This window comes from Ahaetulla prasina, chromosome 2 (assembly GCF_028640845.1).
Source record: "Ahaetulla prasina isolate Xishuangbanna chromosome 2, ASM2864084v1, whole genome shotgun sequence".
NCBI classification, from domain to species: domain Eukaryota; kingdom Metazoa; phylum Chordata; class Lepidosauria; order Squamata; family Colubridae; genus Ahaetulla; species Ahaetulla prasina.
In genome coordinates this window covers 48,623,486-48,636,535 of record NC_080540.1, presented here as the reverse complement: position 1 = coordinate 48,636,535, position 13,050 = coordinate 48,623,486, and the positions used below count along the sequence as shown (strand labels likewise).

Here is a 13,050-nt window from a genome sequence, read left to right as displayed (position 1 = left end):
AGTTTCATTAATTTTTTTTCATATAAATTGTTACTGCACTTAGAAACGTTCAAAAATAAGGAACGTTCAAAGTGTTTGGAAGAAAACAGCACCCAATTCAAACATTTAATATAATCTATATGTCCCAAAGGTGCTTTTGCAAGAGGCAACTGGAATTTCTGGTATTTCTTTGAAAACGTTTCACTTCTCATCCAAGAAGCTTCTTAAGCTCTGACTGGATGATGGGGAATGGACCATCTAGTCAGAACTGAAGAAGCTTCTTGGATGAGAAGCGAAACATCTTTAAGGAAAAACCAGAAAGTCCAGTTGCCTCTTGCAAAAGCACTTTTGGGACAACAATGACCTGGATGACTGAGAATCTCCATAAACATAATTTATGTGATTGTTTATGGGCCCATCTCTGGGACCCCTTATATGAATATCTTCAGTTTCTTTTATAGTTTGGCTTTTTTCTTCTTCATTTCTTTTATTCCACAATATCTTTTTAATCAATGAGAAACATCAACAGAATTTATCTGGGAGACAGTGAGAGAGAATTTTCCTTTTCCATTGCTTTCTTCCATGCTATCTGTATGATTAGCAACTTGGTTTATTTTTTTTTGGTACTGGGCTATAAGTAGGGAAGAGATCAAACAAACATTTTTCTTTGATAACAATGACAGAAATAAATATCATAATGAAGAATAAAATGCAAAATGAAATCTGAAATGCAATGGTACTTACTTCAAGGCATAATATAATATAATATAAATACAAGCTTGATGGACATGACCTTGTAGATGACCCTCACTCCATCAAAGACCTTAAAGTTCTCATATCAAATGATCTAAGTGCCAAAGCCCAATGCAACGACATCTCCAAAAACACATTAAGAGTTGTAAACCTAATCTTGCGTAGCTTTTTCTCCGGAAAGATTACACTACTAACCAGAGCATACAAAACATTTGCTAGACCAATTCTCGATTATAGCTCGCTTGTCTGGAACCCACACTTTATTTCGGACATTAATACAATTGAGCGTGTCCAGAAATAAGAAGAGTCCTCCACTCCTCTGATCACAAAAAAATACCTTATGCCACCAGACTTGAAATTCTGGATTTAGAAAATTTAGAACTACGCCGCCTTCGGCATGACCTGAGCATAACTCATAAAATCATCTGCTACAATGTCTTTCCTGTCGAAGACTACTTCAACCACAACAATACACGAGCACATAATAGATTCAAACTTAAAGTGAACCACTCCAATCTTGATTGTAGAAAATATGACTTCAGTAACAGAGTTGTTAATGCCTGGAATGCACTACCTGACTCCGTGGTCTCATCCCAAAATCCCCAAAACTTTAACCAAAGACTGTCTACTGTTGACCTCACCCTGTTCCTAAGAGGTCTGTAAGGGGTGTGCATAAGAGCACCAGCGTGCCTACCGTTCCTGTCCTAATGTTCCCTTTGGTTGTATTCAATTTGTGTGGTTATTTCATGCTTATACTAATATATATTGTTGTGTTTGACAAAATAAATAAATAAAATAAATACATACATACATACATACATACATACATACATACATACATACATACATGAATGAATGAATGAATGAATGAATGAATGAATAAATAAATAAATAATACAGAGTCATTTCAGTTCACTCTCACCTGGAAGAATACATGTAATGTGTTATAGACTTTATGGATAGAAAGTTATTTTTACCAAATTTACAAAATTCTTGAAAAGACATCCCTTAAAATACAAATACTTCTTGTTTAGTGACTATAAAAAGAACTGGCAACTTGGTCGTTAAATGAAGCAGTCCCTAAATAAAACTACAACTGAGCTTAATTCAGCTTTCCTTCATTTTACAGACCTGCAAAGGTTGCAAATGAAAGGATTGGTCTCAGAGTTACTCCTTCATGATTGGTCACTAAAGGAGGACTACCATGACTGAATTGTAAATTGAACTGGAAACTGTTTGCTGCCCTTATGAATTAAAGTTTTACATAAGCAAAAGAAATATTATAGTATTCCCATAAAATCACATTTTAAAATATTCTCCTTGCGCACAAATTAGAGTTTGAAAAGGTGAACAGGGTTAATTTAGAAAAGTAAAATTAACACTTTGAGAAACCCTATTTTTATTTTTCTGCCCTATAAATCACCATCAACTTTTTACAGAGCTACTACTTTGTCCCTAAATAACTCTCAGCAAGATGACGCTATGGTGTGCACCGTTTATAATGATTCAAAGGCAGGTCTTCTACTAAAGCCGTGTAACTTTGATCACTAAGCTGCCTGGGATCAATATCAAGCTGCCTAAAACTGACTCTGGGCAGAACAAGCTTTTTTTTTTCAGCTTGCCAAGCCCTTTCACAGAAATCCTTTTTCTCCCCTTACCTCCCCTGATACTTTCCTTCTGCCAAAGTCAGCAGACCACGCTAGAACAGATTTCAGCTATATGAAGACTCTCAGGAGCAATTCTCTTAAATTGGCTTGGTCCAAAATACTGCATATTATTTAAAAAATGCGGTATTTTTTATTTTTGTATTTATTTTGTCAAGCATGTATAAGATAACAGATATAAGTATAAACATGATTATGAATACAGGAAATGGATACGAATAAATGGGGACAGTAAGACAGGGACGGTAAGCACAAAGGTGCACTTATGCACACCCCTTACAGACCTCTTAGGAATGGGGTGAGGTCAACAGCAGACAGTCTAAGGTTAAAGTTATGGGGTTTTTGGGATGCAACCACAGAGTCAGGCAGTGCATTCCAGGGATTGAAAACTCTGTTGCTGAAGTCGTATGTTCTGCAATCGAGTTTGGAGTGGTTTACCTTGAATTTGTATATATTGTGTGCTCATGTATTATTACAGTTGAAGCTGAAGTAGTCATTGACAGGTAGGACGCTGTAGCAGATAATTTTGTCTCCTACGCTTAGGTCAGACCAAAGGTGGCATAGTTTTAATTTGTCTAAGCGCAAAATTTCAAGCCTGGTGGCATAAAGTATTCTGCTGTGAGCAGAGGAGTGGAGGACCCTTCTCGTGAAATATCTCTGGACGCGCTCGATTGTATTAATGACCAATATGCAATACGGGTTTCCTGACAGATGAGAGAATTGGTCTAGCAAATGTTTTGTAAGCTCTAGTTAGCAGGACAATATTACCAGAAAAGAAGCTACACAAGATTAGGTTAACAACTCTTAGTGTTTTTTTCTCAATGTTGTTACAGTGGGTTTTGGCACTTAGATCATTAGAGATGAGTGCTCCAAGGTCCTTGACAGAGTTAGGGTCATCTACGAGGTCATATCTGCCCAGCTTGTATTTTGTATTCTGATTTTTTTTTTTTTTGCCAGTGTGTAAGGTTGAGATTTGGAGTTGCCAATTGTTTGACCATTCTGACACAAGTCAATGTCTTTTTGAAGGGCATCATCATCATCGGTGGTGTTGAATAGTTTTACATCATCAGCGAAGAGAACACAGTTGCTTAAAATATGATCGCAAAGGTCATTTATGTAAAGTATAAAGAGTATGGGTCCTAAAATGCTGCTTTGGGAGACACCACTGTTAACAGGTGCAGGATTTGATAGGGCGCTCCCTACTTTGAGTACGTTGCCTGTTTGACAGGAATGCAGCTATCCACTTATGCAGCGATCTGGAAATGCCATAAGATTTTAGTTTTAGAAGTAGTTTGTTTGTTATGTACCACTGAATCAAAAGGGTTGAACGCAGTGGTGAAATCTGAATCGGTTTGCCATTGGTTCACTGTCCACGCATGTGTGGTGCGTGCCAAATGCGCACTATGTACGCATGCGCAGTGTGCACCAAATGCACATTGCCTACTCACATTTGCAGTATATGCCAAATGTGCACTTTGTACAGAAAAAGGAAGCTTGGGAAGGTAAGTAGAACAGCGAGGGGGGAACAGCTGTGTCGCGCGACTTAAATTCACTAGAAAGCAGGATTTCCTCCTTTCTAGCAATTTTAAATTGTGTGGCACAGCTGACTGTCGGAAATACCAGTTCGGAGGAACTGTAGCTTTTTTTTTACTACCAGTTCACCCGAACTGGTAGTTTTTATAACTACCGGTTTGCGCAAACCAGTAGAATTTCACCACTGGTGGAACTGTTTTACAAGCCATCACCTCCCCCACAAAAAAATCCTATATATTTGACGCATTTAAGTAGTAAGGAATAGGTAAACGGTCGTCTCATCAAAGCATTTAGTGTGACAAAAACTGAGATTTAAAAAGAGTGATATGAAGCTTTAATCACCAGTTTAAAATCTGTTAATAAATCTGTAAATTATGAGAGTGCTAATAAATTGAGGTAAATATATTCATGAAGTGAAAATCTTGAAAAAATGTTCTGTTTCTCTAATGGACAACAGCAAACAGAGGCTCAATTATTCTGAAGAAACCCAGTGATTTTAACTCTGTATTGGGGGCCACTTTAACACTTTAACAACTTTGGTTACCCTAGTGGATTATTTTTGTGAAGGAAAGACAGGGAGAATGTGGTTTTTTGCAGCAATAATCATAGTATCCTTCTAGACCAGGATTCCCGAAAGTGGTCAGTACTGATCCCCAAGAATCAATGGGATTATCCAAGGCTTGATAAATAGCTGGAGGTCAAAAGGATATCAATACAGGAGGTAAATAGGTGGTTTACAAATGATGGAAGGTCATTAATGTTTTGGGATCTCTGTAGATGTCCACACCAGTCCCTGGTCCTGAAGTTGAGGTGTCTAGTGGTGAAGTAGTCTTAGCTTGTTAGTTGTTAGTCTTAGATTATTGGTCAAGAGCTAATGAGAACTGTCTTGAGTTGTCTCTTTCAGTTGTGTATTGGTACTGGCCTCATTTATCTATTATTTTTGTATCCCTATTAATTAAAGTACATTTATTAAATTATTTTCATATAATAAATATTTGGGGGTCAGTGAAGAATCTGAAACTTCATGAAAGAGTTAATAAATTGAAAAATAATAAGCTGGAGACCCTTATACTAGGCCATTTCAGTAAGTTGGGGAGCACGGTTTTGCAGCATTGCCACTTATAACTGCAGAATACTAAATAAAATAATAACATGAGACCTTGGTGTGATATAAATCTGCTTTGGGCTGCACATTCTATCCCTACCATTATTTAATCAGTGAATCACTGGCCGTTTACATTTATATCACAGTCACTAGAAGGCAATTTATAATCTGTTCTTCCAAGAATCCTATGTGAACCAGCCTTCCTTTTCTGTGGTTGGCATATTTGCAACCAGCCTTCTTCACCAACTTTAACATGGAATATTTGTAATATTCGGCCAAAGAGGTTGTAAAACAATGCTTTTAAAAGGCTCTGGCGACCAGGCAACTCAGCTGGGATCGTCAGAGGAACCTTTTAAAAGCATTTTTTCTACAACCTCTTCAGCCGAAGAGGTTGTAGAAAAAATGCTTTTAAAAGTCTCTGATGATCCCAGCTGAGCCACGCGAGGCTTTTTTTCCTTTTAAAAGCATTTTTTTGACCGAAGAAAAATGCTTTTAAAAGTAAAAAAAAAATACCTCTTATAATCACCTGGCTCAGCCGGGCGGGGGGGGGCAGGGATTTTTGCTACCGGTTCTCCGAACCACCCACCGCCATCGTTACCCGATCGGGCGATCTGGTCCGAACCGGGAGCATTTTACCCCGATGCTCATTTTTTAAAATTATTTTATTAACTGTGTATTGTGTGCTTTGGGTTTATTTTCTTTTATTCAGCACTAATGTATTAGGCTGTCCTAAGCAGCCTGGGATGGTTTTACAATAAATAGATTATTTTGCTAGTCTTAACATATTCTGCTGACTAGCAGAAAAAATGTTCTACAAATCATAATTAGTGAATCCCAATTACATTTAATTCTGCTCTGCTATAACAATACTTAAATACTTACAGCAATCTGACTGAAGATATTGGCCATAATAAAAAAAGAAGAAAAATCTATTAACTACTGCAACACTCTGGCTTGACATTTTTGATGCAGTCTTTGCAAGTTATATATGAACTTGCATTATTTTAATTGTTTTTGTTCTAATCTGGATGCATTTGTCATCTGGTTTTGTAACTACATGTGCAAGCCACTTGTAAGAAAAAAATTTAATGTATCCTTAAAAGCCATTCTCTTTTCTTGTAAAAAATACTCTTTCAATTCTTTTAATTGAATTTGAAAAGTAACCACTGAATTCATGGTAGACTTACCTCTTAGGTTATTTAACAATTATACTGCTTGTAATTTTGGCTAGAGAATTATGTGTTGCGGATTCAGAAAGAAAGGGCTATAAGTTCTATTTTAACAAGTATAATTAGAATGTATAATTATAATAATTAGAATGTATTGTGGAGAGCAATTGTGATATACCTTGTTCACAAACAGAGGGGGGGAAATGGCAGCCATGACTCTGCAGTCTTAGTGCTGTTTCTTTGTTCAGTGGTAGCTTTTATTCAGATTAAGAGGAATGAAAACCTTGGTATCAACTGTAGGATTAAGAAACACAATTCCTGTAGGACTTCCAGAATAGGAAAACCACCACAGTGTTATGAAAACAGCTTATATGAGCCTCGGTGGCAGAGTTGTTAGAGGGCAATACTCCAGGCTACTTTTGCTCAGTACCAGCTCCCTGCAATTTGGCAATTCAAATCCCACCAGGCTCAAGGTTGAATGCTGAAAAACCCACACTAGAGGAAGCACAGGTAGTCCTTGACTTAAAACCATTTGAAATTACAATGGTATGGAAAAAAATGACTTTATGACTTAATCCTCACACTTATGACTATTGCAGAATCCTCCATTCTGTCAAAATCCAGGCACAGTGTATATGATGATTGCATGTGGCCGCTATTTCTGATCTTCCCAGCTAGCTTCTGACAAGCAAGGTCAATGGGAGAAGCTGGATTCGCATAATGACCTCATGATTCGCTTAACAACTTCAGTGATTCTCTTAACAAGCCTGGCAAAAAAGGTTGTAAAATCAAGTGTGACTCACTTAACAACTGCCTTGCTTACCAATGGATATTCTGGTGCTAATTGTGCTTCTAAGTCAAGGACTACCAGTATGTAGTCCTTATCTTTAGTGGTCATAAAATATACATACTACATACCTCTATGTAGTCCCTATCTAACTGAAACATATTTTTATTACTTTATAAATATAATATCATTTTTAGCTGAAAAATTCTTAATTCTACAAAACTGACCAAAAATGGTTCTACAATAATCTTTATCTTTTAGTATACAGTACAGTTTAATCCAGATAATTAATATTATCTGTAATGGGATTCATGTATTAGTACTGATTAAAATATGCTAATGCTGTTAATTCTTTATAGATCCTGTTGAACATTTAATCTTAAAGCTAATGAAGTAAAAATGTGATTCTAGGCAGCATTCAGCAAACCCAACACAATTTAATTTTAAAATAAGTATCTCTCACCTATCAATCAATTTAGCCGGTTGCTTGCTTCTTTAACGAAGATCACTCAGGGAATCATAACTATAAAATTGCTGTGTGACATATATAGCACTCTCCTACACAATACTCTATAACACACTATCATAAGAATGAATAAGACTGTTATTGTCTCAAAATTTTCACTGCTGACGCTTACAAAAGAACTGAGAAGAGGTTGAGAGTGGCTGAACAGCACTAGATAGAGGCAGTGACACTGATAATGTGATTTTTTTTTCTTCAGCCCTACATTTTGTTCACTCAGCTATATCTAGACAGAAAAATCTGTTTGAATTTTTTTTCTATTTGATATGAAGTAATAACATGAACATCAGACAAGAGACTCCTTACAGAAGAAACAAAATATGTCCATCATTTCTCAAGAGTTTTTCTCAAAACTCCATTTGTATCGATGGAAAAAATAAGCTATATGTTTTTAGAGACTAAAGGAGAGGGAGTTATAGCAACACTAAGTTGTTCATAAGAACTTCTGTATTTGTTATTGGCATTCAATGACAACTTAATTTTGAAGGCATCAACCATTTCTGCAGTATAACGCAATGCACTCTACAGAAACAAAACAGTACAAAGTAACTTTTAATGTGTTCATCATTCTGTATGAATGAGATGGATTTATTCTACGAGCATTATCCCACAACATTTTTGAAATGTCTTTGTCATGAGCAAATTAAAACTTCGCATTTTAGTGGACTTACAATATATATGACTAAGAATAACTAGCTCTAACCTTGGAAGTCAAATTCTACACGACTTTTACATTTAATGTATGTATGTATGTATATATATATATGCATGTGTGTAGGTATAGTAAAAATGAGAAAGGTAGGTACTACATGCAGTACAATACATATCAACTAATGTAGTTGTATAAAAATATTCATAAAACTATAACTACAGCTATACAAATAGAAGTCCTTCATTTTTCAAGAATGTCCATTCACACACAGATACACTCTGGTTCTTTATAGATCTTCTAATGCAACAGATTGGGTCAGAACTCATTGCTTTATTGCTTTATATTACAATTCATATATTTATTTATTGCAGTTTCTATGCACTCAGTCTTCAACATCTCTATGCTGCTTATATCTCACATTAAATATTGAATAAAATCATAGCTATTTATCTGTCTCTTTCTTGCTCTCTAATTAATCAACTGTCATAATCCCAAATAAGACCTGAATTCATAAATATAAAAATAAACCACTGAAATGGACAATTAAAAGAAAGCATACAATACAAATATGTAAACAGAAACCAATTTATAAACCCCACCTGATATCCCAAACACCATCCAGAAGAGTTTCATTTTGAACTGCTTCCCAAAGAAGTGAAAGTGGGAGCTGACTTGATGTCTTCTAGGACAGGGGTCTCCAACCTTGGCAACTTTAAGACTTGTGGACTTCAACTCCCAGAATTCCTCAGCCAGCAGAGCTGAAGTTGAAGTCCACAAGTCTTAAAGTTGCCAAGGTTGGAGACCCCTGTTCTAGGAAGCTATCCGAAAGGATGACATGACATTACCACCAGAAAACTATGTCTCTGAACCCTGATTCCCCTGTAACTTTTCCCAGTTACAATGAAATGAGCCATGGTGGCACGGTGATTAGAATGCAATATTGCAGGCTGATTCTGCTTGCTGCCAGGACTTCAGTTCTGAGCACTCAAGGTTGACTCAGCTTTCCATCCTTCCGAAGTTGATAAAATGAGGACCCAGATTGTTGGGGGCAATACGCTGACTCTGTAAACCGCTTAGAAAGGTCTGTAAATAGTGGTGGGCTGCTGCAAGTTCAGACCGTTTTGGGTGAACCGGTTGTTCCAATGATCTGACAACTTGGCCCCCCTCCCCAGCTGGGCGGAACATCATGCCAAGCCGACGAGGGGTTTTTTATCCCCCCTTGTGGTGTTTCGGCTGACTGGTGAGGCGAAAACGCGACTGCCGGCTTACCCAGCAAGTTTGGGGCGGTGGCCGGCGGGCGGCGTTTCTCCGTCGTTTGTTTTTTCGGCGGTGGCGGAGACCGTAGGCAGGACCACTCAGCACCCTCAGCACCCTCAGAGGATTTTTCCCCTCCCAACTGGACAGAACACCATGTCCAGTTGGATAGAACATTGTGGGACATCGTTGCCAGGCCGAGGAGGGGTTTTCGGCCCCCAGGAGGAGTTTTCGGCTGGCCGGTGGGATGAGGGCGTGACCGCCGGCTTGCTCTGCATGTTTGGGGCGGCGGCCGGCGTTTTCATCGTTTTTCCCCTTCGGTGATGGCAGAGGCGGTAGCGTTCGAAGCCTGGGGCACCAGAGGTGGTTTTTCCCCTGGGGAGCATTTGACAGGACAGAGCCGTTTTGGAGTGAGAGTGGAGGTGTGGAGGCATTCTCGGCCAGTTGGGGGAAGCGGATGGAGGCCCCGCTGACTGGACCGGGGGCGGTGACCAGTGCCTGGCCGTTTTTCGGCGGATGGCAGTGGCAGCGCCTGAAGAGGGGGTTATCCCCCGAAAAAGATCGCGGTTAGTTGGGGCGAGGCATGGGTTTGGACTCCGCCCCCCAAGGACTTGACGAATCTCTGAAATCGGCTGATGCATGGGGAGGTGCCCCCCCGCCACTTTGGTGTCAGAGGTGGTGTGGTGTCGATGGCGGTGATGGTAACGCCGTCTCCCTCCCCCCCCCATGGCCTTCTTAAGGCCTATTTTACTGTCATCTATGTCATCTTTGTCATCATGAACTTTTACTCTCCACCTTTTGGGATTATTTCATCTTTTGAACATCTTTGGACCATCTTTTCTCACCCTCGGACTATTACACTCTTATCTCCCGGTTTGAAACCTACCATGTAATATTATATCTGCATTACCATCATATTTAAAGACTGGTTTGGGACTGGATTTGTCCATCTCCATATATTTCCGAGATGTATCTAAGGACGCAACTTCTCAGACTGCGAGATTCCCCCCTCTCGCGGACATGGCCCTCTACGTTATCGAAGGCCTACCTTGACAACGGATTTTGGAATCCCGAGAGGTTGCATGCAGCTAAAAAGAGCCTTTGGGGATTTTTAAATAGGGAATTTTTAAGGGTAGGGAGGGTAAGGGCGGGTGTTGGGGGAAACCCGTCGGGGAGGGTATGTCCAGTCCTAGCGCGCGCTCACGGCATTACTTTAGTTGGTCCGAAGACAGGGAGGGAGGGGAGTGTTCAGAGCAGAGAGTGTCATTCCATCTGTACGGTAAGTGGGAGAGGCAGATATGGCGGAGGAAAGGGGCCGTATCGTTCTTCGGGAGCACGTGTTCGATGTTTAAAGGCGATCACGTGCTCCGGCCCCTCAGTCCTTACTCGTTCCCCGGATGGTCAGGATCCTCAGAGCTTGGGTCTGAGGCTGATGCTTTGCAATGCCCGGTCCGTGGTTAATAAGGCTCCCCTGATTTGTGATCTTATTCAGAGGGAGTCTGCGGACTTTATGGGCATTACGGAGACCTGGTTGGGCACAGAGGGGGGTGTACCCCTGGCTGAACTGTGCCCTCCGGGTTTCCGCGCATTCCATCAGCCAAGGGCCCAAGGTAGGGGTGGGGGGGTGGCGGTTGTGATTAAAGAGAGTCTGGAGCCGAGGGAGTCCACTGTACCTCAGATAGCTGGTTGTGAATCCCTCCTTGTGAAGTGGGGCCATCGGAATCAGATGGGTCTGTTGATCACGTACCTGGCTCCTTGCTGCGTGACTACAGCCCTACCTGAGCTACTAGAGGTGCTTGCTGGGGTGGCGGTTGAGACTCCCAGACTTTTGGTCTTGGGGGATTTCAACTTGCCATCGGCCGGCTTGTCATCAACGGTGGTTCAGGAGTTCCAGGCCTCCATGACGGCCTTGGACCTGATTCAAGTAACTGATGGCCCTACACACATTGGGGGAGGCGCGCTAGACTTGATTTTTATCTCAGGTCAGTGGGTTAATGATCTGGAATTAGGAGATATAATGACGGAACCGGTGTCATGGTCAGATCATTTTCTCCTTCGCCTAGACTTTCGGACCGCCGCCCACCACCGCAGGGAGACGGAGCCAATGCGTTGGTTCCGTCCCAGGCGCCTGATGGACCCGGAGAGGTTCCGGACGGAGCTTGGGCCGTTTCCTGAGGATCTGGCCCACGGCACGACTGAAGAACTAGTTGCGGCCTGGGAACGGGCCGCGGCTGGGGCTTTGGACCGTGTCGTGCCTTTGCGGCCTCTGACCCAGCATAGATCTCAATTGGCTCCTTGGTTTTCCGAGGAGCTGAGAGAGATGAAACGCCGGAGAAGACGCCTAGAGAGCACTTGGAGGTCTAGCCGTTCCGAGGCTGATCGGACACTAGTGAGGTCTTTCACTAAGACCTACCTAGTGGCAATGAGGGAGGCGAAATGTTTTTACGTTTCCACCCTCATTGCATCGGCAGATAACCGCCCGGCCGCCTTGTTTCGGGTTACCCGTTCCCTCCTTCATCAGGAGGTTCGGGATGACCCTTTGCAAGGACGTGCTGAGGAGTTTAACGGTTATCTATACGATAAAATCGTTCAGCTTCGGGATAGTTTGGACCAAGATTGCGATGATCCAGCCGAGATGACGGAGACGAGTCTTGTTGAGGTTATTTGGGATGAGTTTGATTCTGTGGCTCCCGAGGACGTGGACAGGTTGCTGGGGAGGTTACATGCAACTACATGTTTACTGGATCCGTGCCCTTCCTGGTTAGTGCTGGCTGCTCAGGAAGTGACACGAGGCTGGCTCCAGGGGATTATAAATGCTTCTTTGTTGGAAGGGGTTTTCCCCGCCGCCTTGAAAGAGGCGGTGGTGAGACCCCTCCTCAAGAAGCCTTCCCTGGACCCAGCTATTTTGGGGAATTACCAGCCAGTCTCCAACCTTCGCTTTGTGGCGAAGGTTGTAGAGAGTGTGGTTGCATGGCAGCTCCCTCGGCACCTGGATGAAGCTGTCTATCTAGACCCGTTCCAGTCCGGCTTCCGACCCGGTTATAGCACGGAGACGGCTTTGGTCGCGTTGGTGGATGACCTCTGGAGGGCCAGGGATAGGGGTTGCTCCTCTGCCTTGGTCCTATTAGATCTCTCAGCGGCTTTTGATACCATCGACCATGGTATCCTGCTGCTCCGGTTGGAGGGATTGGGAGTGGGAGGCACCGTTTATCGCTGGTTCTCCTCCTATCTCTCTGACCGGTCACAGACAGTGTTGACAGGGGGGCAGAGGTCGTCTGCGAGGCGCCTCACTTGTGGGGTGCCTCAGGGATCGATTCTCTCGCCTACCCTGTTCAACATCTATATGAAGCCGCTGGGTGAGGTCATCAGTGGTTTCGGGGTGAGTTATCATCTGTACGCTGATGATACTCAGCTGTACTTTTCCACCCCGGACCACCCCAATGAAGCTATCGAAGTGCTGTCCCGGTGCCTGGAAGCCGTACGGGTCTGGATGGGGAGAAACAGACTCAAGCTCAATCCCTCCAAGACGGAGTGGCTGTGGATGCCGGCACCCCGGTACAGTCAGCTGCACCCGCAGCTGACTGGTGAAGCAGTTAGTGGCCCCAAAGGAGGTGGTTCGCAACTTGGGCGT

The 13,050-nt window shown here is 42.1% G+C and overlaps 1 protein-coding gene across 1 annotated transcript in view; it reads right to left on the bottom strand.

Moving 5' to 3' along the window:
• LOC131191126 (contactin-4-like) overlaps positions 1–13,050 on the bottom strand; it is a 721,863-nt gene that overhangs the window by 645,410 nt on the left and 63,403 nt on the right. The window lies entirely within an intron of this gene.